The 26,674-nt window shown below is 39.6% G+C and overlaps 1 protein-coding gene and 1 long non-coding RNA gene across 2 annotated transcripts in view; both read right to left on the reverse strand.

The window, feature by feature from the left end:
- The window catches only part of LOC114271881 (cytochrome P450 71B10), a 266,140-nt gene that overhangs the window by 79,944 nt on the left and 159,522 nt on the right, over positions 1 to 26,674 (reverse strand). The gene's annotated exons all lie outside the window — the stretch shown is intronic.
- Positions 19,377 to 24,911, reverse strand: LOC145807680 (uncharacterized). Its single transcript, XR_014350967.1, has 4 exons — positions 24,691 to 24,911; positions 24,537 to 24,595; positions 21,455 to 21,550; positions 19,377 to 19,545 (listed from the first exon to the last, which is right to left on the reverse strand). It is a non-coding gene; the product is annotated as an uncharacterized LOC145807680 (long non-coding RNA).

Consider the following 26,674-nt stretch of genomic DNA (forward strand, 5'->3'; position numbering starts at 1 on the left):
TGCACCAACCCCGGTCCCAACAAAGGTGCATCACCCACCTCGGCTCAACAAAATGGAGACCTACACAGTTAGCCATACAAGGCCTCAAACGGTGCCATGCCAATGCTTGATTGGAAACTATTGTTATAGGAAAACTCCACTAAGGGCAAGTGTCTCTCCCTCGACCCACTAAAGTCAAGGACACAGCCTCGAAGCATATCCTCAAGGATCTGAGTAGTACGCTCGGACGGTCCGTCAGTTTGAGGATGATAAGCCGTGCTAAAGGTCAATCTAGTGCCCAAGGCACTCTGCAAACTCTGCCCCAACCTAGTAGTAAAACGTGGATCTCTATCTGAGACGATCGACACTAGGACTCTGTGTAGCCTCACTATGTCCCGAATATACAAGTCGGCAAGATGATCTACCGAATCTTTCATGTGCATAGGAATGGAGTGCGCTGACTTAGTCAACCGGTCTACAACCACCCAAATAACATCACCACGCTGACTCCTCAGAAGACCTACAACGAAGTCCATCGCGACATGCTCCTACTTCCACTCGGCTATAGGCAAGGGTTGCAACAAACCCGTTGGCCTCTGATGTTCAGTCTTCACTTGCTGACAAGTAAGGCACTTAAACACAAACACTGCCACATCTTTCTTCATCCCCTGCCACCAAAACTGGTGACCCAAATCACGATACATCTTAGTGCCTCCCGGATGCACCGCAAGGCGTGAATGGTGAAACTCTTGGAGTACTTCCTCTCGGCAAGACTCCGGCACAAACAGACGGTCTTGGTACCTCACACTCCGGTCGTGATACACAGTCAAACTCTTCTCAACCTTCCCACTGGAGATCTTCTCTCGGAGAGATTCTATCTTAAGGTCACTCCTCTGTGCCTCTAACACTCAATTCACAAGCGTGGGCTGCGCAACTACAGAAAACAAGGCTGTAGACTCAGCAGATTCATCTAGAAGCAAATCAAACTCGCCAAGTGCACCCAATATTTCCTACTCCCGGATGGCTATACAAGCTACATCATTAATGGATTTCCTACTAAGGGCATCGGCCACAACATTGGCCTTTCTCGGGTGATAGTGCAACTCAAAGTCATAATCCTCAATGAGCTCCATCCACCTCCTCTGCCTCAAGTTCAAGTCTTTCTGTATAAACAGATATTTCAGACTCTAATGATCTGAGAACACCTCGAATCTCTCACCATACAGGTAGTGCCTCCAAATCTTCAAGGCAAATATTACAGCTGCTAACTCTAGGTCATGTGTAGGATAATTCTTCTCATATATTTTTAACTGACGTGAGCCATAGGCTACTACTTTCCCCTCTTGCATCAACACACAACCCCAACCTTCTTGTGAAACATCACAATACACAGTATAACCCAAACCCCTCTCCGGAATAATCAAATCTGGAGCGGTGGTAAGTCTAACTTTAAGCTCTTGGAACGACTTTTCACAAGTCTCACTCCACACAAATTTGACCCCTTTCCTCGTCAACCTAGTCAACCGCGAAGCTAGCCTGGAGAAATCTTTCACAAACCTACGGTAATAACCGCCCAATCCCAGAAAACTGCGGATCTCAAAAACACTCTTAGGCTGTTCCCAATCCTGCACTGCCTCTACTTTGGATGTATCCACAGACACCGCTTCCCCGGAGACCACATGGCCTAAGAATCTAACCTCTCTTAGCCAGAACTCACACTTCCCGAACTTAGCATACAGCTTATGGGCACTAAGCAACTTAAGCACCACTCTCAAGTGTTCCTCGTGCTCCTCCTCCGAAGGTGAATAAATCAAAATGTCGTCCACGAAAACGACCACAAAACGATCTAAGAATTTCTGAAAAATCCGGTTCATCAAGTCCATAAACACTGGCGGTGCATTGGTGAGCCCAAAAGGCATCACCAGAAACTCATAATGGCTATACCGCGTACGGAATGCCGTCTTCGGGATATCTTCCTCCCTGACCCTCAACTGATGGTAACTCGATCTCAAATCTATCTTAGAGAAACAACGGGTCCCTTTCAACTGGTCAAACAGATCATCTATACGAGGCATAGGGTACTTGTTCTTAACCGTAGCCCGATTTAATTTCCGGTAATCAATACAAAGTCTCAAAGCCCCATCGTTCTTTTTAACAAAGAGGGCCGGTGCTCCCCATGACAAAGTGCTAGGGCAGTTAAAGCCCTTATCTAGCAACTCCTGGAGCTGAACCTTCAGCTCACTCAACTTGGCTGGGGCAAAACGATACGGTGCCATAGAAATCGATGACGTGCTAGGCACTAAGTCAATAGAGAACTCGATCTCTCGATAGGGTGGCAAACTAACAAGATCCTCGAGAAAGACGTCCAAGTACTCACAAACCACTCTCGGCAACTCAACCTGGGTCTCATCACACTCACTACTCATACAGCTAGTGAGAAGGCAACTAAGCTCACAAAGCTTACTCCGCCCTTGCGGATCGTACACTGGTGGCAAGACTCTACCAATCCGATCTCCTAAGAAATGAAAACAATCCCCGCTCAAAGTACATACAGTAACCCTCTGGAGTCTATGACAGCCCGGTATGATGATAACCAATCTATACCTAATATGATAGTAGAACTAAGCATGTCAATCAATACCAATGCGAAAGGTAAACAACGACCAACAACCTCGATGTCACAACCCCGACATGCCTGTCTCAAGACAGTCTGACCACCAGTAGGTGACCCTACACAAATAGGAGATACTAACTATGCCAACTCCAAACCCAAAACAGAAGCAAACAGACACGAAATAAAAGAATGGAATACACCCGTAACAATCAATACATTAGCAACCGAGTTGCAGAACAAAAAGGTACCGCTCACAACAGATGGAGCCGGTACAAGGTCCTGCGCCATAACAGCATACATGCGCCATAACAACATACATGCGCCCTGCAGGTCTCTAATCCACCTGCTCACCTCTTGGAGCAAAAGACTGCTGCACAGACTGAGCCGAAGAGGCTCCCTGATTGGCCCTCGAGGCCAGTGCTGTAAGTGCAGGCTGGTGACTCTGTGTCTGTCTCGAACCAGACGCACCAAATATGCCACGCAACCGTGGGCAAAACCTCTTCAGGTGCCCCACCTGTCCACACTGATAACAAGTGAGACCCCTTTGCATACCCTTTCCCGAACCCAAACTCAACACTTGTAAGGTAGATCTAGACTGCACTCCCTGAGACTATTGTGGGTTGAAGCCCCTCTGCCTCTTAAAAGGCCTACCAACACCTTGAGTTACAGGAGTCGCCGAAATGGCCTCCTCCACACTCCGTCCCAAGGTTAATACCGTTGCCTCTATACAAGCTGCCGCTTTAACAAGCACACTATAACTCCTATGCCGAGACCCAGCAATCCTTTCTCGGATGTCGTCACACAACTTACCTTCAAACTCCAAACAACGAAGTTCCTCAGTCTCCACCAACTCCGGAGCAAATCTTGATAGGTTAGTAAACCATGCTTCAAATTGTACCAAAGGTGTAGTACCTTGTCATAATTCCACGAATTGTTTCTGTAACCCTTCCTGTGTGGAAGGAGGAAAATCGTCACTTCCTCTTCTAGGCATCCTAGTAAAGATAACCATAGGTATTAGCACTTTTACAAATGTGCCGAAGCTAACTCACTCGCGTCCTAATGCAATGGACAAAAGTAATTCACCCCACATAAGCACATAATCAAATAAACGCATACAAATTTCATTCCCAGATGATAACTGTCCCATGACGTTGCTAAAGTTCTAGTTAAAAACGGCAATAATCAAGTGCTTTTCCAACAGGACTCCCAGAAACCCAAGGATCCAATCAACATCCTAGAAACTAAATCTCATACCCATATAGTCACATAAGCATGTTATCACATAAGCACATAACATTACACATAAGTCTCTAACAAGCGAGACAAACCCACTGTGGTACTAACCACTTTTCACGTACCCAAGTATTCAAACCCAGTACGCTCTGATACCAAGTTGTAACGCCCTTAAAAAAAATAATATATATAAACCAATCATTCAAGACATTCATAGCCAATAGAGAATAACACATATTTCCATTTATCAGAGTATTTAGTACAAAAAGTATTACATATCGACAACAAAGTAAATGCCCTACAGGCTTACAACTTTCCCAGTCAACACTTGGGTTCAACAAAAGAGAGTTCTAACTCTAAACACATTAAGCCCTTGGCTTGAATTATGTGTAATACAAAAGATATTCACAAAAGTAAGTCTTCAGTTTCTACAACCTCCCACGCTACATCCTTGGAGGCGACATATCACCTGTACCTGAAAATGATGTCCCATATAGGGTGAGTCAAAGCCCAGTAGAGATATGCTAAACATAATATGAGAATTAACTAAAACATCAGCATTCTACAAATGGCTAACACCTTTAAACCACCATACATTCTGTTCATAGTTCAATAACACTTACATCCATATCTCAACTCACTTCCGTTTAGTTATCCAAATCAGTTCATAGGCATGATTCATTATTGTCCAAACAATTCAAAATGAGACTACAACCCATACAACTCAATGGTTCCCAATTATCCCAAAACACACATAAAAACTCCAAACTGCCATTTTACGGAAATTTCGTCCACAGGATCGGCACCCATGTATATATATATTTTAAAACTGCCATTTTATGAAAATTTCATCCGCGGGATCGGCACCTGGGATCGGCACCCATGTATATATATATTAAAACTTCCATTTTACGGAAATTTCGTCCACATGATCGGCACCCGTGTATATATATTTTAAAACTGCCATTTGACGAAAATTTCGTCCGCAGGATCGGCCCCCATGTATATATACTTCTTTTGGGTCTTTCACCCAGGACACTCCGGTTAACTTGTTTTCAACGGAGTCCATCTCCTTTCTCCTCCCAAATAAATATGCATATGTAATATATTTAACACCTATCATATATAATGATCAACTTAAAGCACATATACAATGTGTTAATCTAACCGTTATATTCAATGACACATTTCAATTGATTAGTTTTAATTTACATAATCATCATTTAATTCTATAACAATCACGACTATCCCCCACCGATAGCCCAACGTAGTTATTTCTAAATAGATAAAAATTTATCAAACAGATAAATTATCAACATTTACATAGATGAGTGATTAATCTATCCAACTACACCATTCAACCTCATAATTTCCCAATTTCATTATTTCCAAACCAATTTTATATTCCCATAATTAATTTCATTAATTACACAAATGACCCGATTAAACCCAATTAAGGCATTTTTCTCCTTTTCTCAACATTGACCCAAATGTCCAAATACCATAAATAAACATTAATAACTTCATTTTAAGACCTATATACACATGTATAGTTCAAAAGGAACAAAACCCCTCTTTATACATTTCAAGTTTTCAAACCCTAACACCTAAAGTTTCCCCAACTTCAACATTAAATCAAAAAGACTACATGGTCATGTCAAAGCCCATAGATATGAGTACTTATCCCTACCTCAAGTGAAGAGACCCAAAGGAGATGATGAAGAAACTCAAAGGTGCTCCAAACCCAATGATTTTCGGATCAAAACGTAGCCCACACCAAGCCCCATACTTTCTACAAAAGGGACTAGGGTGGAAGATCACTAAAGCTAGATGATTTCATTGAGAGAAGATGTATTCTAGAGAGAGGAGCTCTCAAAATAGGGTTTTGGAAAGCTAGGGAGAGAGAATGGCCCGAAAAAGTGATTCAAAAAACTACAACTCAGACTGATATAAAACACAGTTCGCTTGAGCGTGGAACGCCCTGTTCGAGCGTCAGACACAGACTTCCGTTCGAGCGTCAAAAGCGCCACTCGAGCGCCAGATGTACACTTCCAGAAGTTCTGCAGACGAAGCTCCCCACTCAAGCGTGAAAGTGGACGCTCGAGCGTCCGATGACCTGCAGAAAAAGTACTGAGGGTTGAATAATCCCGCTCGAGCGTCAAATGCCCGCTCGAGCGTGAAGGCCAAAATCTGGGCATTAATTCTTTGTTTCTAAACACAACCAACCTGTTTCAAACCTGCCCAACGCAACCCAAAACTCAAATACAAAGAGTAAGGGATGGAAACGAGAATAAGACAACACCCAACATCCACGGACCCAAGCCCGGAATACAATTAAACAATGAAGGAAAAACCGGGATCGCTATACCACTTGTGTCGGTGTGCTTGTCACCCCCACATTTCTTGAGATGCTCGGCCAATCACCATTGCCATAAGTCTTAAGACCTAGTAGAAATAACCTATAACAGAAAACAAAACACAAGTAAAAATCAAAATTATTTATTAGCTTTAATTAAGCTTCAACAAAAAACATACTCATTTTTAGTTTGAATCTTTCAAAATGAGAAGTTGCACAAAGGTTAATTTATAGTATCAGCTAAACCATAATAATGAGAAGGTCAACTTCCACAAGTGGGATCCCCAAAATTATTGCTAGTCGAAAACCCATCATAATCTGTAGAACTACTTTTTCAGTAGAATCAAACCCAATCTGTTCCCTTCATCTCAATCTCTTAGGCCCAAGATGCTAAGAAAAGATAAACTACTTGAAACTAATCCAATCCACTGTATTATGACCATCCCACCTGTGTGGGTGATTTTCTGACCACACTGCCCGCTTAGTAACCAGTTAGAGAGCACCGGCAGAATAGATGACACCTGGCTAACCTGTAACAGAAAGAAGAGTTTCCGGCGGTGGTTCGTCCACCCGGGGGCACTCTGACGATCAAGTCAGTATATCTCTCAAAGATAATGAATAGTGCTTAACTCACTAGACAGAATATAAATTGCGTACCTTAGACCCATGGGGGTGCCTCTCTATTATAGTTACCTCAATCCTAATCCTAATAGAAGCTTGACTTCTATGGATTCCTGTTCAGTACTTACTTTGGACTCCTCAAGAGATAAAGATAAACTTTCTAAGAGCTTTATCCTTATCTGGGCTAAGTCTTCTCTTTATTCTAGAACTCTTGTCCCTTATCCGCTTATCTCAGATTCTGATGTCTTCGGAGATAACCTCGGCCTAACCAAGATGACCTCGGCATAACGACCAGGACACGTGGCGCCTCGCTGACACGTCGGCGTCACCTTGCCACGTATTGGTACTCAAAAATATATCTACACAACTGCCCCCTAGGTTCTATTACCTCAGCATTCTGAGGTGATGGAACCTATATCAGTACCTCATGCTAATTCATCAGGTTAATCTGAGATCATCTTCGTAGGCCGACATGTCTTCTTAAAGATCAAGAATTTTGTGAGCTGTTGTGCACAAACAACTCAACTGTTTCAGCTACGCGTCTTTTTCTTATTGGATCGTACTCCGGACGTGCTTGTAGATCGTTTTTGTGCCTGTATGCGCCGCCTGACGGATTCATTTTTCTAGAATCATTAATTTCCTTTTTTTCCGTCGTTTCATGTTTAATCAAAACTTTTTCCTTTCCCCCGTCTTTTCACTTTACTCTTTCGCGTCTGAAGCACTTTTTCTCTCTTTCTTGCTTTACCCTTCGAAATCCTTCATTGCTCAAGCTTCCAAAGTTCTGCAGCCACCGGCGTTTGCTTTCTTCGACTAGGTTCTTGCTGATTCTCCGGTCCGCCATCGTCGTCTGACCTCGACAACGTTTAACACCGGCTTCGTTCTTCCTCTAGTAATATACTATTCCTTCTTATTTCAATTTCTTAATTTTTTCTTGAACTTGTTGCCATTACCGCTTTGTTTAAACATTCGATCTTGTGAATCATACATCTGAATGTGTTTTTTCCACAATTTTGCCCTTGCTTATATCTTGAACACACGCACTGCTTCACCACTTCCCTGTACTTTTGCCACTGTTCTTGGCCCTACAGTTCTTGTATTCTTTATGCTCTTGATAGACCATCTCTGTTCTTGATTCTAAAACTCTGTTCTTGTTTTCTGTTTTTTTGTGTCTTTTCCAGATTCGTACCTTTAACTCTGTTTCCATAGACTTAGGTTTGAGATTTGTCTGTAGAACCTAGAATTTAGGGCAAAACTGAAACATCCCTTACAAATTTCTGCACCAACTCAAACCTAGGTTTTTGCCGAGGTCCCAATAACCCTTTTTGAAACATCTTCTTTCTGAAATCCAATATCTTTAGTTATCCCGATATTATGGGTATGTGGAAACATCGGGTAGACACCCCCTCTAAGCTAGACTTTTTTAGGCAAGAGTTTGAAATCCCGATGTCAATCTGAAGTTGGCTGGGGATGATAACTCCATCATGCCTACAGACAACTCTATGCCCTTCCCTGTGGTTGCTTTTATTGAGTGTGGACTTCGGTTTCCATTTGACCCTTTTTTCCGTCAAATCCTTCACTTCTATAAGTTGAACCCAATGTAACTTGCCATCAATTCTTACCGAGTTATTACTGGTACCATAACTTTAGTCAAACAAGAGAATGCCAGGATTACACTTGCCGATTTCCAGTACTGTTATACCATGTGTCGCCTTAGAAAAGACACAGATTATGTCTACTACCTCAAGCCGAGATCCATTGAATATAAAATCGTAGCCGACCTCCCAGACTCCAACAAGGGAGCTAGAGACGATTACTTCATCGTCTCGGGCAATTGGGAGTTTCAGCCAAATGATGACCTCCATCTTTATCCCTTAAGCCGAACAGTTCTTGGGGAAGGAGTTGGTAATGGCCACCCTTCATAAGTTTTCTTATCTTCTTGCATAAAGTTTTCAATAATCTGTTCTAATGTCTGTGCTGTTTTATCTTTGCAGTTCTTCCTCAGCCTCCAAAGAACTTTCGCTAATCCTTCTTCCCCAGCAAGGATTTGAAAATGCTACTGAACCTTCTGGTACACAAACGGAAGGCGCCTTTGCTTGTCAACTTTATCCCAACTTATAAGTCAGTTTTGCCCGACGTCCCTAAGAGGAAGAAGAAAAGCCTTTCTCCACCTTCTGCTACAACTCCACAGACTGCGTCCACATCTCGGATAGATCAAGGGTCAATTTTTGATCCACCTGATCAACCATCAACCTCGGCTCCATACTTGATTCCAATATCACAACGCCGCCGCCAACGCCGAACAGTTTCTACTGCCGAGATGGGTCGCCCAAAACCAATTGTAAAAGATCTCTTGGCCAGCATCTCTTCTGATGTTAATGCACAACCAACATATACCCTGCCTCCTCCAAAGCCAAAACGAATCAAGAAGGCTCAACCAAAGGCTAAGGTAACTCAGACTGAGTCTAAGGATGCTTTGCCAATCTCCAAGTTGGCTGAGAGTGACAAATCTTAACCCTATGCTGGAAAGAGGCGCTCTGAAGCCCAACCATCCGAATCGCCCAAATCAAAAAAGCCGAGGTCATCTTCTGCAACGACCTCGGAATCGAAGAAACCTGCTGCCCCCTGGGCCCCTGAAATTACCTTGGAAAATAAGCCAGTCATGGCCAACGATAGCATCGATGATATCAATGTCGGCGCTGCGCTCAGTATTGCTCTGCTTCTTCCAGGCGATTTGGAGCGAAATGCCAAGTTCAGCGAGTATGAGAACTATGCCTTGATGCTTCAGCGTTCCGTTCAAGTAAGTGTCTTTCATCTGGCACTTTATTCCTTCTTTTTCATACTTAGAAATTTTCTAATAACTTTCGTTTTGTTCAATTCCAGGCCATTCAGCATGCTCATTCCTTCTCAATTCAGTCTTTTGAGAACCGGGAGAAGTTGGCCGAGATGAAGAGGGAGTTCTCTTCTCTTCAAAAGACCAATAAAGGCTTACAGTCAAAAATGAAGAAGTTCGAAGACCAGGCTGAGGCCGCCATTAAGGCCCAAACCGATGTCGAAGAAAAAGCTGAATCTGCCGAGGCCATTAGGAAGGTCTCTGAGGCCCAAAAAAAAGAGGCCGAGGAAAAGATGGAGCAGGCCCAAAAAGAGCTTCAAGAGGTCTTGGCCACGAAAGAAGCTGAAATCAAGGATGCCGACGAGAAGGCATATGCTCAAGGTATGGTCGACGTCACGGAGGATTATGAAATTCAAGTGAAGCAGGAATGCAACAAGGGTTTCACCATTGGTTGGATGTCTCTTCTCAAGAAGCTTAATGTCCCCGAGGACTCGCCTTTTAGAAATGCTGACCTCATTCCTCTTCTATTTCCACCAGCCCCAACTCCAACTCCACCTCAATCTGGCAGTGACTCTGACTCTGAATCTGAGAAGGAGATTTTGGTAAGAAAGCCAAAAGATGCTGCTGGGGTCAAGTCCCCTCCTCAGAATGAGCAAGTCCTAGACTTGACTCAAGATGAGGAAGGTGATGAGGTTCCCAGAGACGCTGCTTCTGAGAAGGCATCAGCCGACGTCATTATTGCTGATAAGAGCCTTGACGAAACTTTGCAAGAAATTGATACTGAGCTTGCGGCAGAAAAGGCGGCCAAGGTGGCTTCTTTACAGCCTTCCGAGGTTCAAACCCAGCCTGTTGCTGATTCTGAGGAATCTTAATTTCAATGTCTTTTCTTTTGTACTTTGTTTTTGAAACAATGTAAGCTCTTTGTATGGCCGATGTACTTTCTTTTTGTTGAATGCTAATACAACTTTCCTTTACTGAGTGCTTGTACCTTTGTCTTTTCTTGACTGCTTTTGCATGATTCTTATGCTTAGAATATTCTGCATGTCTTTCACATACTCTTCCTTCTTTGTACAATCTTCTCGGGGTGACACACCTTAAATAGACAAATTTCTTGGTTTAACTTAACTTGTAAACTTTTAACAAGTGTTTGAACATCATACTGGTTTAACTCAACTTGTAAATTGCTACAAATTTCAACAAGTGTTTAAATAATAATCTGGGTTTAACTTCAACTTGTAAATTGTCCACAAATTTCAACAAGTGTTAAACAATGATTTCGGTTTAACTTAACCTGTAAATTGTCCACAAATTTCAACAAGTGTTAAGCAATGATTTCGGCTTAACTTAACTTGTAAATTGTCCACAAATTTCAACAAGTGTTAAGTAATGATTTCGGCTTAACTTAACTTGTAAATTGTCCACAAATTTCAACAAGTGTTAAACAATGATTTCGGTTTAACGTAACTTGTAAATTGTCCACAAATTTCAACAAGTTTTAAACAATGATTTCGCCTTAACTTCAACTTGTAAATTGTCCACAAATTTCAACAAGTGTTAAGCAATGATTTCGGTTTAACTTCAACTTGTAAATTGTCTACAAATTTCAACAAGTGTTAAACATATTGTTCTTCTCTCTGCCCCTAATGAGTTCCACTTGGGTTCTCATTATGCATGCATTCTAGAAACAATGTCAAGTATCTTGAAAAGAGAACCGAATCTTTATTTATTTACTTCGGCAAATGGCAAAGGAACAAAGAAATTCTAATGATAGAAAAATTTCAAATTACAAGTGTTCCATGGTCTTGGCAACTCTTTGCCCTCATTATCTTTAAACCGATATGCCCCATTACCCAATACCGAGATGATTCTGTAGGGTCCTTCCCAATTTGGGCCAAGCTTGCCCTCTCTGGGATCTTTCTTGTTGCCGACGACTTTTCTTAGGACGAGGTCACCAATCTGAAATTCTTTTGGATTGACCTTTTTGTTATAAGCTTTTGCAAGTTGCTGCTGGTATGTTGCGAGTTGGATTGCATCTTTCTCTCTTCTTTCTTCTAAAAGGTTCAGATCTCGGGTAAGAGTACATCATTAGTCCCGTTCTTTACTCCCTGGGTTCTGATTCCTGGGATGCCGATTTCCAGCGGAATGACTGCTTCTGTGCCATAAGTCATGGCAAAGAGGGATTCCCCTGTTGATCTTCTCGGTGTAGTTCGATATGCCCAGAGTACATTGGACAATTCATCTACCCACTTGCTTTTTGCTGCCTGCAGCCTCTTCTTTATCCCATCCAAAATTACTTTGTTGGATGCTTCTGCTTGTCCATTGCTTTGTGGAAAGCTTGGGATTGAAAAGTAGTTCTTGATCTTGAACTTTGCATGGAAGTTTTTGATTAGTTTACTGTCAAATTGAGTTCCATTGTCTGCAACAATTGCTTTTGGAATTCCAAATCTGGTGATAACGTTTTTCCAAATGAAGTTCTTTACGTCCACATCTCGGATCTTGGCAAGAGGTTCAGCTTCTATCCATTTTGTGAAGTAGTTCGTTGCCACCAGCAAGTACTTTCTTTGTCCAGTTGCTTGGAGTAATTGCCTAACGAGATCCATGCCCTATTGGGCAAATGGCCAAGGACTGGATACAGGGTTCAAGTCAGTAGCTAGCTGGTGTATCAAAGGTGCAAATCTTTGGCATTGTTCACACTTCTTCACGTAGGCTTTTGCATCGTTTTGCATGTAAGGCCACCATTACCCCTAGGTAATGGCCCTGTGAGCTAGTGATCTGCCCCCAGCGTGGCTTCCACAAATTCCTTCATGGATTTCATATAAAAAATCTTCAACCTGCAAAGGGTGTACACACCTTAAAAGGGGTCCAGTGAAGGATCTTTTGTAGAGGTGTCCCTCTGCTGTTAGATTGAATCTTGCCGACTTCAATCTGATCTTATGTGCCTCCTTGCGGTCATCTGGTAGCTTTCCTTCTTTTAAGAACGCAACAATTGCGTCCATCCAGCTTGGTCCCATGTCTACACACATTGCTTCATGCTCTATGGTTTCTGGTTCAATGCTCAGGCCCGACAGGTAGTCAATCATTACTGTTCTTACTTTTCCAGGTTGTACTACACTAGCTAGGTTGGCCAATGCATCGGCGTGGCTGTTATCATCTCGGCTTACCTGAAGTAGTCGGCAGTTCTGAAACAAGGTTGACAATCTGATGACTTCCTTTGCGTAGACCGACATTCGTTTATCTCGGGCTGCAAACTCGCCTGTTGTTTGGTTAACTATCAGTTGTGAATCACAAAAAACTATTACCTCATCTGCTTGCACTGCTGCTGCCAACTTCAGTCCTGCAATGAGTGTTTCATACTCTACTTCATTGTTTGAGGCCTTAAACCCCAAACGAATTGACTGTTCTAGTACCTGCCTATCTGGGGATATCAATACTACTCTTGCCCCTGCTCCCTGTCGGTTTGAACTCCCGTCAACGAACAGTCGAAAGGAGTTGCCGATGTAAATGCTGCAGGGTCTGAGTTTTTCTTCTTTCTTTTGTTCTTTCGACTTTGCTTTGGCTTCTCCTTGCTTGTTTGGACATTGTTCATCCTGGCTCAACAGAGCCCGATGTTCGATGGATTCTGGTGTGAACTCAGCCACGAAGTCAGCCAGAACCTAGCCTTTAATTGTTATCCTTGGCCTGTACTCCAGGTCATACTAGCCTAGGGTGACTGCCCACCTGGCTAGTCTTCCTGTCAGGTCTCCTTGCTGCATTAAGGACTTCAAGGGGTACTTTGTTAGCACCACAATTTTATGGGCCTAGAAGTAATGGTTCAACTTCTTTGAAGCCATTACTAAAGCTAGTGCCAATTTCTCTAAGGGTAGATACCTCGTTTCTGCGTCGGCTAGGGTTTTGCTTACATAGTTAACAGCCCTTTGTTACCCATTTTCTTCTCGGATTAGTAATGCACTTATCGCATGTTCTGAAATGGCTAAGTACAGGAACAGCTCCTCCCCAGGTTCTGGATTTGAAAGAACTGGAGCTGTGGTCAAGTACTTCTTCAGGTCGGCCAAAGCGGCTTCGCATTCTTCTGTCCACAGGAAGTCTGTGGCTTTCTTCACCAAGTTGAAGAAAGGTCTGCACTTATCTGAGCTTCTGCTGATGAATCTGTTCAGGGCTGCGGCCCTTCCAGTTAACATCTGCACCTGTTTTACTGACGTCGGGCTCTTTAACTCCAGGATGGCCTTAATTTGATCTGGCTGGCCTTGATGCCCCTTCTAGTCACCAGGTATCCTAAAAACTTACCAGATCCAACTTCAAATGCACACTTCGATGCATTGAGTCAAAGTCGATATGTTTTAAGGATTTCAAAGACTACTTTTAGATCGGCGAGATAACCCTTAGGCTCCTTGGTCTTAACGACCATGTCGTCAATGTAGACTTCTGCTGTTCGGCCAATCAGGTGTTTGAACATTTTGGTTACCAACCTTTGGTAAGTTGCTCCTGTGTTTTTCAACCCGAAAGGCATTACTCTGTAACAGTACAGGCCTTTTGGGATAATGAACGCGGTCTTCTCTTTTTTTGTGGGGTACATGGCTATCTGGTGGTACCCCCTGTAGGCATCTAGGAAGCTCATTCTTCCATGCCCTGGAGTGGCATCTACTAGCTGGTCAATCTTGGGCAGAGAAAAGCTGTCTTTGGGACAGGCTTTGTTGAGGCTGGTGAAGTCTACACTGACCCTCCATTTTTCGTTCTTTTTCTTCACCACCACTGTATTGGATAACCATGTCGGATAGTGAACTTCTCTAATGGCTCTGGCCTCCAGAAGCCTGTCTACTTCTTCCTCTACTGCTTCGACGTGTATCAACGTCGGTCTTCTGGCTCGTTGAATTACAAGTTTGGCCGTCCTATCAACATTCAGTTTGTGGCAAGTGACCTCAGGGTCAACGCCAGGCATTTCGTAAGGTGTCCAAGCAAACACCTCAATATTTACTCTCAATAAAGCTTCCAATTCTTTTTCTTCTTCTTCGGCTAGGCCTGAGTCGAGAAGAAAGAAGCATTCTTCATCCCCATCTTGGACGAGGATTTTCTTCAGTGCCTCGTCGCTCTTCTCGACCGGTTCCTTGCCAACGTCTTCTAGGACTTCCACGTCCTCATCTTCAATTTCTGCCTTTTCTGGCTCTCGTATGCTGCAGGTAAATTTCATTGCTGCCATGGAGCAATTCTTCGCCTGCAGCTGATCGCCTTTGACTTCCTCTATCCCATGTTCTGTTGGGAATCGCAATAGTTGATGCAATGTTGAGGGAACTGTTCCCATTGCATGCAACCATGGCCTTCCCAAGATGATGTTATAAGGGGAGGGTATGTCGATGATGGTGAATTCTGTCTTGATCTTTTTAGTGCCAGCCTGCACCTCTAAGCTTACTGTTCCCAGGGGCCATGTCAACGTTCCATTGAACCCAACCATTGGGCCATTGGATTGTTCCATATCATCTGGGTGAAGGCCGAGCTCCTTGTAACATCGGACGTACATGATGTCACAAGAGCTGCCTTAGTCAATCAAGATGTGTTTCACTTGGCACTCCCCAACTTGGAGGAATACTACCAAAGCATCATTGTGCGAATGCTGGACCATCTCTAGGTCAGCTTCAGTAAAGGTTATCATTGGTCCCTGGCACTCTTTTGCTCGATGTCTTTTGTCCCCGACTTGGTATACATGTTATAGGTGTTTTACCTTCTGGGTCTCTCCTAGGATTTCATTTTCGTTGACCTTTGAGTGGATTACGTTGATTATCCGAGGTCCTCCTGCCTATGGCTGTTGTGCTGGGGGAGGTGGGGCTGTTGGTGCCTGAGGCAATCTTGCCCGTTTTTCCCTTGTCTTGGTCTCATCAACAAGGTCTCTCAGATGTCCTTGTCTCACCAGATCTTCCAAATGTGCTTTTAGGGCTCTATAACCCTGAGTTGTATGCCCATCTTCATTGTAGTAGGTACAATGCCTGCTAATGTTTCTTCCCATGAACTCTCCTGGAGTCCTCTCTGGTGTTCTGAAATAGGGCTGGTTCCGAATTTGATCCAGGGCTTTATAAATTGGGATTCAGAACACAGTTGTTACTGCTTGTGTGGCCCTCAGTTCTGCTTCTTGTTTGCTCGATCCATTGTTACCTCGGCCTCGCTTCGGCGAGCCGTTTCCTTTCTCTTGTTTTATCTCCTTAGCCCCCGACGTGTCTTCTTCAGCTCTGGCATACTTCTCGATTCTCGCCATGAGCTCTTCCATACTTTTTGGCAATGTTTTTGCCAAAGACTTTCGTAGTGGACAGTTGTCTTTCAAGCCGTTCTTGAAAGATACGACTGCCACCTCTTGATTACATTCGGGTATTCGATTGAACACCTCATAATATCTTTTTGCATAGGCCCTAAGGCCTTCATCCTTGCTGATCTTCAGAGCCATCAATGCGTCCACCCTTAATGGCTGCAGCTTGTTTATCACGAACCTAGCCACAAACATCTCGGCCAGGCCTTCCCAAGTCTTTATGCTTCCCTTCAGTAGTTTATGGAACCAATCTGATGCAATCTCCCTGAAGGATGAGGGGAACACTTTGCAGAGCAACGGCTCGTTCCCACTATACAATGCCATTGAGTTCAAATACAGTCCAACGTGGAAGTTGGGGTCTGACTTACCATCGTATATTTGAAACCTCGATATTCTGAATCTCTTCGGCGCCTCAAACCTGTCTAATTCCACCGAGAATGGTGTCCTCGGCTTATCTGGGGAGATTACCTCGGCGTCGGCATTCTGTTGCTTCCTCTTGAGGTAATCTCTTAAGTCTTCTTTGCTCTGCCCAGGAGCTCTACTATCTTTCGACTTTAGTCTTTTCAGTATACTACTCTTGACCTCGTGGTGAGCCCTTTGTGACCTTTCTCCATGAGTTATGTCGAAGCACAGTGCATGTCCCTGAACATGCCGATGTCCTTTGGGGTCTGCCTCCTTTGTGCGATGCGTCCTCCGTGATTCTTCTCTTCTTGACTCTCTTCGTCCGACTTCCCTAGAAGGTCGGTGAGAGTATCTTTCGCTCCCGTTGTGCTGAGGGGCTACGGGGATCGTTTTCTGCCCTCCCTTCTAGGTATTGGCCGCTGGGATCAGCGTGTCCTGCAGCGGGAACGGTGGTTGCATGACATTATTTTGCATCATCAAATTGACGACCGACTGTAGGTCTGCCAATTTTTTTGTCATATCTCTTACCTGTTCTCCCTCCGTAGGCACCTATCCTTCCATACATGGAGGTCGTCCTCATTGTAGTACCCACTTTGATTTGGTTTCTTTGGTGCGTCGCCAGTCTGGCCGACGTCTTTTACTCCATGATTCTGGTCACAAGTTTCTGCGTTGCATTCGTCTCCTGTGATATCAAGGTCAATTGGTCTCCCACTCACAGCAGGAGTGTCGTCCCCAACCTTTTTTTTCTGTCCGTTACTGGCCATCTATTCTCATTTCTTTCCTACAGACAGCGCCAAATTGTGTGGGTGATTTTCTGACCACACTGCCCGCTTAGTAACCAGCTGGAGAGCACCGGCAGAATAGATGACATCTGGCTAACCTGTAACAGAAAGAAGAGTTTCCGACGGTGGTTCGTCCACCCGGGGGCACTCCGACGATTAAGTCAGTATATCTCTCAAAGATAATAAATAGTGCTTAACTCACTAGACAGAATATAAATTGCGTACCTTAGACCCATGGAGGTGCCTCTCTTTTATAGTTACCTCAATCCTAATCCCAGTAGAAGCCTGACTTCTATGGATTCCTGTTCAGTACTTACTTTGGACTCCTCAAGAGATAAAGATAAACTTTCTAAAAGCTTTATCCTTATCTGGGCTAATTCTCCTCTTTATTCTAGGACTCTTGTCCCTTATCCCTTATCCGCTTATCTCAAATTCTGATGTCTTCAGAGATAACCTCGGCCTAACCGAGATGACCTCGGCATAACGACCAGGACACGTGGCACCTCGGCTGACACGTCGGCATCACCTTGCCACGTGTTGGTACTCAAAAATATATCTCTACACCACCCATAATAATCAATTAAGATTTCTAAAGAGAAATGACAAAGGCAAATGTTATTATGATGGATCAAAATTCAAATTAGGTATCAATTCACTACGACAGAGAGTTAGGAGATCCAGTAAACCATCAGAATGTGTTATACAACAATAAGCAACATAATTTCAAGCAACTCTCTCAATCAATTCATGGCCAGTACTGATGCTACTTCTAAACCATAATTCTAGTGTAACATATGAGTATCAATATCAGTAAATAAATAGTCAAGTAGATGAATAATCAAACTTACAACAAAAAAGAGGCCTTCTTACATTGAGTTTTTTCTATCTACTTCTTCTTCTTTCGTTTCTTTGATATTTGAACCTGCATTTAACAAGAACAAATAACATGAATAAAATGTTATATTGAAAATTTCATAATTAACTATTTACTCGCTTCCTCAGATGAACGATGACAATTAAATGACAAATTTGTTCTTATGATTGCCTATAATAAGATATTAATTCAGCAGTGACAAACTATTTCTATTCCCTTCTTAGAAATTCATCATTGGTTTCTTTATATTTTGTATTAGTTTCCACATATGGATATATCTATGCATATATAGTCTTTTGTACTTATATCAGGATGCTTTTGGTTTCTACGTATCTTATTCATGTTTCTTAATTAAGTACCTCGCTATCACTACAACAAATTTGAAATTTAAAGACGAAACAAATTTGTCCCAAAATGTATATATTTCGTCACTCAAACTAATTACGACAAAAATTTTTCGTCACTCATTTTGTCGCCAAAGCGTCGTCGCTAAAGGGTCTTAGAGACGAAAAAACAAATTCGTCATTGAAAATGATAAATTTGTGACGAATTTTTTTGTCTCCAATGCACTCTGTTGAGAACATACTTGTAAGTAATTAGCGACAAAATATTTTGTCATTAAAGGAAGAAATTAGAGACAAAAGTATTTTGTCATAAATATAAGAAATAGAGACAAAATAATTTTGTCACGTTTAATATAAACGAAGATGAAAATTTTTTGTCAAAGAAACTACCAATAGAGACAAAAACAAATTCATCATTAAAAATGATAAATTTGTGACGAATTTGTTTGTCTCCAATACACTCTGTTGGGAACATATCTATAAGTAATTAGTGACAAAATATTTTGTCATTAAAGAAAAAAATTAGAGACAAAAGTATTTTGTCATAAATATAAGAAATAGAGATGAAATAATTTTGTCACATTTAATATAAACGAAGATGAAAAAATTTTGTCAAAGAAACTACCAATAGAGACAAAAACAAATTCATCATTAAAAATGATGAAATAATGTCAAAAAAAAATCGTCACACATTGAGGGTAATAGTGACAAAATGTGACAATATTTTTCGTCATGACAAATTCATTTAACGACGAAATAAATAATTCATGACAAAATTAATCTTCCACCTAAGCCAAATAAGAGACGAAAAAACCTTCTTTAGGGATGGAAAATTTTGTCACTAATTCCATAATATTTTTTTCCACGTTATATACCTATTTTATCAAAATCTGAATTTTAGTTCAACAAATGTAACCCTGTTCATGTTGAAACCTGTTGAATATAACAATTCTATTCACAACTTAACCTAACCTGTCATTAACACATTTACAAATTAACAAAATGAAAATATCCATTCATTATTACAAATAATTTCATTCTAATACAATAAAATAGTGCAATATCCACAAAATATCCAAAAGTTACAACTTGTACAATTCCACCAAACATCCAACAATTACTAGTGTAACTTCACAAAGTATGTGTATCCTTATCAAACAAAATGAACATTCAAGCAAATTACATCATTGTTGCACGTCAATAATGCCACCCCAATCCAATCTGCAAAAAAATAAATTAAAAGCTTTAGTAATTAATTAATTATACAAAAGATTAAAAACATTAGTAACTCATCAATTTACAATTAGATCAATTATATAATTTATCCCTCTAACAGGCTTTTTTTTCGAGATTATGAGAACAAAAAATTAATTTTAAGGCTAATTCACAAATGGTGCATCCCATTAATGTGCCGTAAGTTCATACAACTTATATTGGTCCCTCCTAAAGTGTTTCTGTTGGTTTCTGTACAAATCTGTGGTTGTGTGATAATTTAGCCTTTCAACGGCCTTTTTTGAAGCTTTAAGTATAGAGAAAAAGAAATATTTTTTAGACTAATTCACCATTTATACATCCCGTGCACCTGTACAAATTAGATGTCCTATGCATGTTTCCATTACTTTCTAATTCTTCAAATATATATTCTTTTATAAAATTTGTTATATTAAAGTTAATATACTTTACCAAGAAGTATGTCCACTTGTGGATGAGTCTCTTCCACTTCCAAAGTGTCCAATGAATCCTTTGGTCCTCAAAAAGTTGACAACATCAGCCATTATCTCCCATTGCTTCTTCCTACCCTTGGGTCCTCAAAACTAGAATGAAATCTAGCTCTAACTCCCAAACTGGGAACCCGATTTGAGTCTCGTCTTCTCCCACAAGTCTCTCGTGCTTAGACGGTCAAGTGTGCCAAGTTTCGTGCTAATCCGACACCGTTTGGTGATTTTGGGCCGTCAATACCTCGAATTCTAAGTTTCTTAAAGAATTAATTTGCCTAGAGTAAAATCCGGGTCTAACTCCCATACCGGGAACCCAATTCGAGTCCCGTCTTCTCCCACAAGTCTCTCGTGCCTAGGCGGTTGTGTGCCAGGTTTCATGCTAATCCAACACCGTGTGGTAATTTTGAGACGTCAACACCTCGAATTCTAAGTTTCTTAAGGAACTAGTTTGCCTAGCGTGAAATCCGGCTCTAACTCCCAAACTAGGAACGCGATTCGAGTCCCAACTTCTTCCACAAGTCTCTCGTGCCTAACGGTTGTGTGTGCCAAGTTTCGTGCTACTCCAACGTCGTTTGGTGATTTTAGGGCATTAACATCTCGTATTCTAAGTTTTTTAAGGAACTAGTTTGCTTAGCGTGAAATCTAGCTCTAACTCCCAAATCGGGAACCCAATTCGAGTCTCGTCTTCTCCCACAAGTCTCTTGTGCCTAGACGGTCGTGTGTGCCAAGTTTCGTGCAAATCCAATGCTGTTTGGTGATTTTTGGGCGTTAACACCTCGAATTCTAAGTTTCTAGGGATGATTGACCAACTCTTCCTCTCAATCCACACTTGTTAAGCCATATTTTCGCCTGTGTAGCAAGCTTCATTTGAGGAAAAAACATGTAAGGCCATTTCAGAACCTTATCCAACAACAAAGTATTCTTCGATTTTTTATACAACTTCTAAAACAGCTTTTCCAAATATTAGAAGTGAAAACTGTTACCTGTTATTGCATGCATTACCAATTTAGCATAATGTGAATCAAAAGCACTGAAAGTGAACATATGCATTAACGGATAGATAAATAAATTTATGCATAAATGCATTCTTGTGGAAGAAAATAGAAAGCAATCTAACATTTTCTGTTGCAGCTTGTACAATCAATGCACAACCCAGATCAAGGTTATCATTAGTAACAAGTTGCACAGCTTGTTCAAGTTCACTTGCAATATTTAAACCCTGAAGTGAATTCCTAAGCTGACTTGATATTGAGCCACATAAGGGTTCCCATCAGTAATCACACAATCAATGTCAAACACCAGGTAACAACGACAGAAAAACGTAAGATTCTAATCAGATAGGAATGCTATATTTTCAGATAACAAAAAAGGACAATAGAACAACAAAAGAGATCTCCAGTTTGAGATGACACCTTGCATGTTACATGAGCTAAACTTCCAGCGAAACTGGCAACCATCAAGTGTGCTGCATTACGTATGCGTGTCTTATCTAACTCCATGGCATAATCCTACAATTGCATTGTTATTCTCTAGTAAGAAAGCAACTAATAACAAATTACCCTATGCATGAAATAACAACAACAACAACAACAACAACAATAACAATAATAATAATAATAATAATAATAATAATAATAATAATAATAATAATAATAATAATAATAATAATAATAATAATAATAATAATAATAATATCATATAGATGAAAGAATAATAATAATAATGATAATAATAATAATAATAATAATAATAATAATAATAATAATAATAATAAGAAGACTGTTAAAACAAGTTCTTTTGTTATTTGAGTTGCTATAAAAACAAGTTCTTTTGTTGTTTGAGATTGCAAAACAAGTTTTTGCTTTGTATTTTATAAGAACAGCTCATTATTTAAGTTTTAAACACCTAAAGCTGAGGTCCACAGCTAAGAGCATTGACAACATGCAATGTGGTCAAGTCTGAAAAAATTCTACATTCACCTCATGGTTCAGGGGCTTCCAGAGAAGGTCATTGCCAGCTGTAACAGCCATTTGACCAACACACACAACCGACAAATCATCAACTTCCTTTATAGATAGTATACTCGTATATTCTTCCAAAGAAAGCCATGTAGAGTTTTCATTTTTAGAGTAAAGGATTTTTTTGTGAATATGCCTTACTCCTTGTACACTTCACTAGTGAGTAAAGGATTTTTTTTGTGAATATGCAATACAGCTACATCAACTTTAGTAAACATTGAAAAGGAAAATAACAAACCTTGGACTCCTTGTAGACCATAGTGTGGGGTAACCAACAAATAGACCAAGGTGAAGCTGACCAAAATAACTATGTGGCACATGAGCAGAGAAGCAACGAAAACTATGATTTAAGTTATTAAGAAAATTTCCTAATAGAAAATTAGAAAACATCTGAATATTGAAATTAATTAATCAAACTGAAGGCCAAACAAGAGAAGGCAAAACCGAAAATTGAAATTATCAGACATGATAATAGTTCAATAATATACTACAAAACATCCATTAATCAAGAAATCACTCTTTGCAGAGTGTTATGGACACTATATGGTCAAAACTGATTCATATATGTCAAGCACACAAGTTACATACAAAAAATTTAAAAATCAGTGTAAATGTTGCGCATATAGAAAGCATAAAAGGTGAAAAAGGTGTTTCACAAACCTCAAAATTTCGTGCTACTCCAACACCGTTTGGTATTTTGGGGTGCACCTCGGATTCTAAGTTTCTTAAGAAACTAGTTTGTCTAGAGTGAAATCCGGCTCTAACTCCCAAACCAGAACCCGATTCGAGTCCCGTTACAATTTTCTCTGTAAACTCATTTGGGGGAGTAATAATTTTAGAATTTTGCAACTAATAATTTTACTTTGATTTTCATCGAGTGAGCCAAACTTCATTTACTTTGAATTTGCTAAAAATGCATTCATCCCGAAACTTCAGCGTTGTTATGTTAAATTTATGTTATGAGATTGTAACAAAAATATAATTTAGAGATTCAACAAATCTATTCATAGATCAATTGAATTTTGGCATCAACTTTTGATAGTATTTCTAATTCGCATATTATATTTTGGTTGCAAATAAGTATATCTCATGGAAGAAAACAAAGAAAAACCAATGGATTATAGCTGGTCCTATAAATGGGAGTTGCTTCAGAATTTATGATGCAAACAATAAAAGAAAATTTTGAAGAACTAAATCTCAAAAGAAAAGGTACCTTTGGAGGTGCAATATCAGTTGAAACACGATTTTCAGGTATGTGGTCACTAACAGATCTATGATGATCGTCCTTGAAGGATACATCAAGAGATGATATAATGCTTGAAGGTAAGTTAATCTACAAGATTTCCCGAATGTATAAAGAGAAAATGGAATAGAAGTAAAAGAACTACAATCTACTCTACAAAGTATGGCTTACTTGTTTCTCAATGGGATTATCAGCATTCAAATTGTGTGCCATTCCTAATCTAGAATGCATATCAATGTCATGGAAAGTAAAACTACTTGATCCTCTGCGGGCTGTAGCTTCAGCTGAGTGAGAAGCATCATTACCTCCTGAAAGACAAGGCATGAACCCAAATGTTCAATTCACAGCACATCCTATTTGGTTTGCTCAATCAAACAATACAATACTCTAATTTGAAAAGAAATAAAAAATACATTAGCTTCATGATCTAGTAAGGGATTTGGGGCAAGGCTTTCATGGATTAATCAAATTATGTGAAAAATAATGTGCCATGAAATTCAAACACATCTTGCCCCGATTAAAAATAAATAAAAAAAAAAATTTACGAAGGCATAGGACAGAGCTACTGTAAATTGAAGCATTCCATGTACTTGTCATCACCAAGTATTGACAACAGTACAACTGTGCTGGTTTGTTTAGCTCAAAACTAGTTACTAGAAGGTCAATTTAGGTTTATATACAGGTATTACAATGAGAACTTCAATCTACAAAGCAGAATTATGCATTGATTATCATACTTAAAATCAGAAGGTAAATTTCATTTTCATGGGGCATCTAAATGAATTTATCAATTCTTACTACTACACTACATAGTACACACAAAACACAAATACAAAGTTAATGCAATTTCAACAAATCACATAATTTCTATCTACTGTTATTGTTCCGCTGATTAAAAATGTTGATTCCAATTCTAAACTAACTTTTGTACTTGCATGCTCTATAAAGAATAATAGAACAATATCATATCAATGGGAAATCTAAATCCCCTTTCAAATTTATTTATTTTTAATTCGTAGATTAACTTACCTTCAAGCATTATATCAGTGACGATTGACACCAAAATACAGTATTTTTACATTCATATGTTCAGTATTATAGTGATTTTAAACTGTATAATATTCAAATTAAAAAATTTCATGTAGAACAAAAATGAAGGTGAAAAGAAGAAATTCAAAGAGTAAATTAAGCAAACACATATATAAATCGTGAAACAAAGAAGAGAGCTTTTACTTGAGGGAGTCGAATTTGGAGATTAAGAGCGAATTTGGAGATCACACAGGGTCGTCGACCTAGACCATGAGATTCAAGCCTTGAAGATAAAAAAAAAAAATAAAATATAAATAAATAAACTGTGAGAGAGAGAGAGAGACAAGAGAATACATACCAATGTTAGGGTTTAAGAGGGCAACAACTTGCTCAGCAAATTCGAGCTCTCTAGAATCCCTGGTTCCTTATATTATAGTGTGCTTCGACATTGATGCTCTGCAGATTCGAGCTCTTGCCCGTGGAGTAGTCGGAATGAGAGTGAGATAAGTAGCTCGAAGATGGAGATGAAAATGGAGATAGAGATGTGGAGAGACACACACACAGAGAGGGAGAGAGAGAGAGAGATATTTGAACGTGAAAATGAGAGAAGAGGGAAAAAGAAATCGTAGGCGCCAAAGGGTTTGAGTTTGAGGAAATTTGGACAAATTGGGGATTTTGACTCTTTTTGAGAATATATGTTGATCACATTATATTGATCACACTATGGGATTTTATTTATTTTTTTGTTAATTTTTTTTTTGTAGTTAATGCAATTTTTTCTTTTGATTTTTCATTTTTTTTTTAGTTCCTAAGGTTGAAAATTTATTTTTTTCATTTTTATTTCAATGAAAAAAAATTATTATTTTTTTCTATTTGGTAGAAGTAGGGATAATATTTTAATGAAAAATATTTTTTGTTAAAATAAAGTTAATTTTTTGTGGTTAATGAAAAATATTTTCCTGCAGCCCATTTGTTTTGGTTACTAAAAATCATGAACTAATTTTTTGTAGTAGAGGAGAGGGAGCGGAAGTAGTGGTGAAGGTGGTGGATAAGAGGTGATGGTGGTGGTGGTGGTGATGATGAAGGAGATTAGTGGTGAAGTTGTGGTTGTGGTTGTGGTTGTGGTAGTGGTAGAGGAGATGGAGTGGTAGTAGTAGTGACAGTAGTGGTGGTGGTGGTAATGGAGTGGTGGCGATGGTGGTAATAATGTTAGTTGTAGAGGTGGAGTGGCAACAATAGTAATAGTGGTGGTAGTGGAATGGCATTTGCAGTAGTGGTGAATGTGGTAGACAAGATGGGTGATGAGAGAGATGGATAAGTGTGAGACAAATAGAGAAGAGAGAAAGAAAGAAAGAGACAAAGACAGAGACAGAGTGATGAGTGTGTGTGTGTGTGAGAGAGAGAGAGAGAGAGAGAAAGAGAGACAAAGTGGTCGCTAAAAGTACATTTTCTTGTAGTGGATCAATAAATTGAAATTTAATTATTTAAAATCAAAAAATTAGAAATTTTAGTTTCAGATATTAAAGCTCCCACAAGATTTGTGGTTAGAAATCCCATTTTACTTATATAATATATATATATATATATATATATATATAGATTTAATAAGAATTTATATTCATTTTAGATATTTTTTTAATATACAAATTATTTTTAAAATTTTTTTTTTATAAAAATAATTTAACAATCCCATCAATAACCATAATGTATGGGAGAAGTTGAAAAGGGTGTATGAGTATGTATGAGAAAAGTCAAAAAGGCTTGTGGGTTGGGAGAAGTCAATAAATGCTGAGATTTTATTTTTTAAATAAAAAATTTAGAAAATTAAGATTGTGATATTGGAACTCCCACAAGGCATGTGAGTTAGAAACCCTTTTTTTTCCTTATATAATATATAGATAGATAGATAGATTTAATAAGAATTTATGTTTGTTTTAGATATTTTTTTAATATACAAATTATTTTTTTATAAAAATAATTTAACAATCTCTTCACTAGTCATAGTGTATGGGAGAAGTTGAAAAGGGTGTAGGAGTAGATATGGGAGAAGTCAAAAAGTGGGTTGAGAGAAGTCAATAAATGTTGAGGTTTTTTTTTTTTTAAATCAAAAAATTAGAAAATTAAGATTGGGATTCTGGAGTTCCCACAAGGCTTATAAGTTAAAAATTCCCATTTTCCTTATATAATATATAGATATAGATATGGCACATACTATTTATATGACACAAGGATCAAAGTATCGGGACAACTACTGCAATTTTCCCTCATCTAAATTAAAGGGATTTAAAAAGTAAAAAAAAAAAAAATTATAATATTAAAAAATGTTCACTAAAAAAATATTG

The sequence above is a fragment of the Camellia sinensis genome, chromosome 14 (assembly GCF_055761805.1).
Source record: "Camellia sinensis isolate YWXY chromosome 14, ASM5576180v1, whole genome shotgun sequence".
In the NCBI taxonomy this organism is placed as follows: Eukaryota; Viridiplantae; Streptophyta; class Magnoliopsida; order Ericales; family Theaceae; genus Camellia; species Camellia sinensis.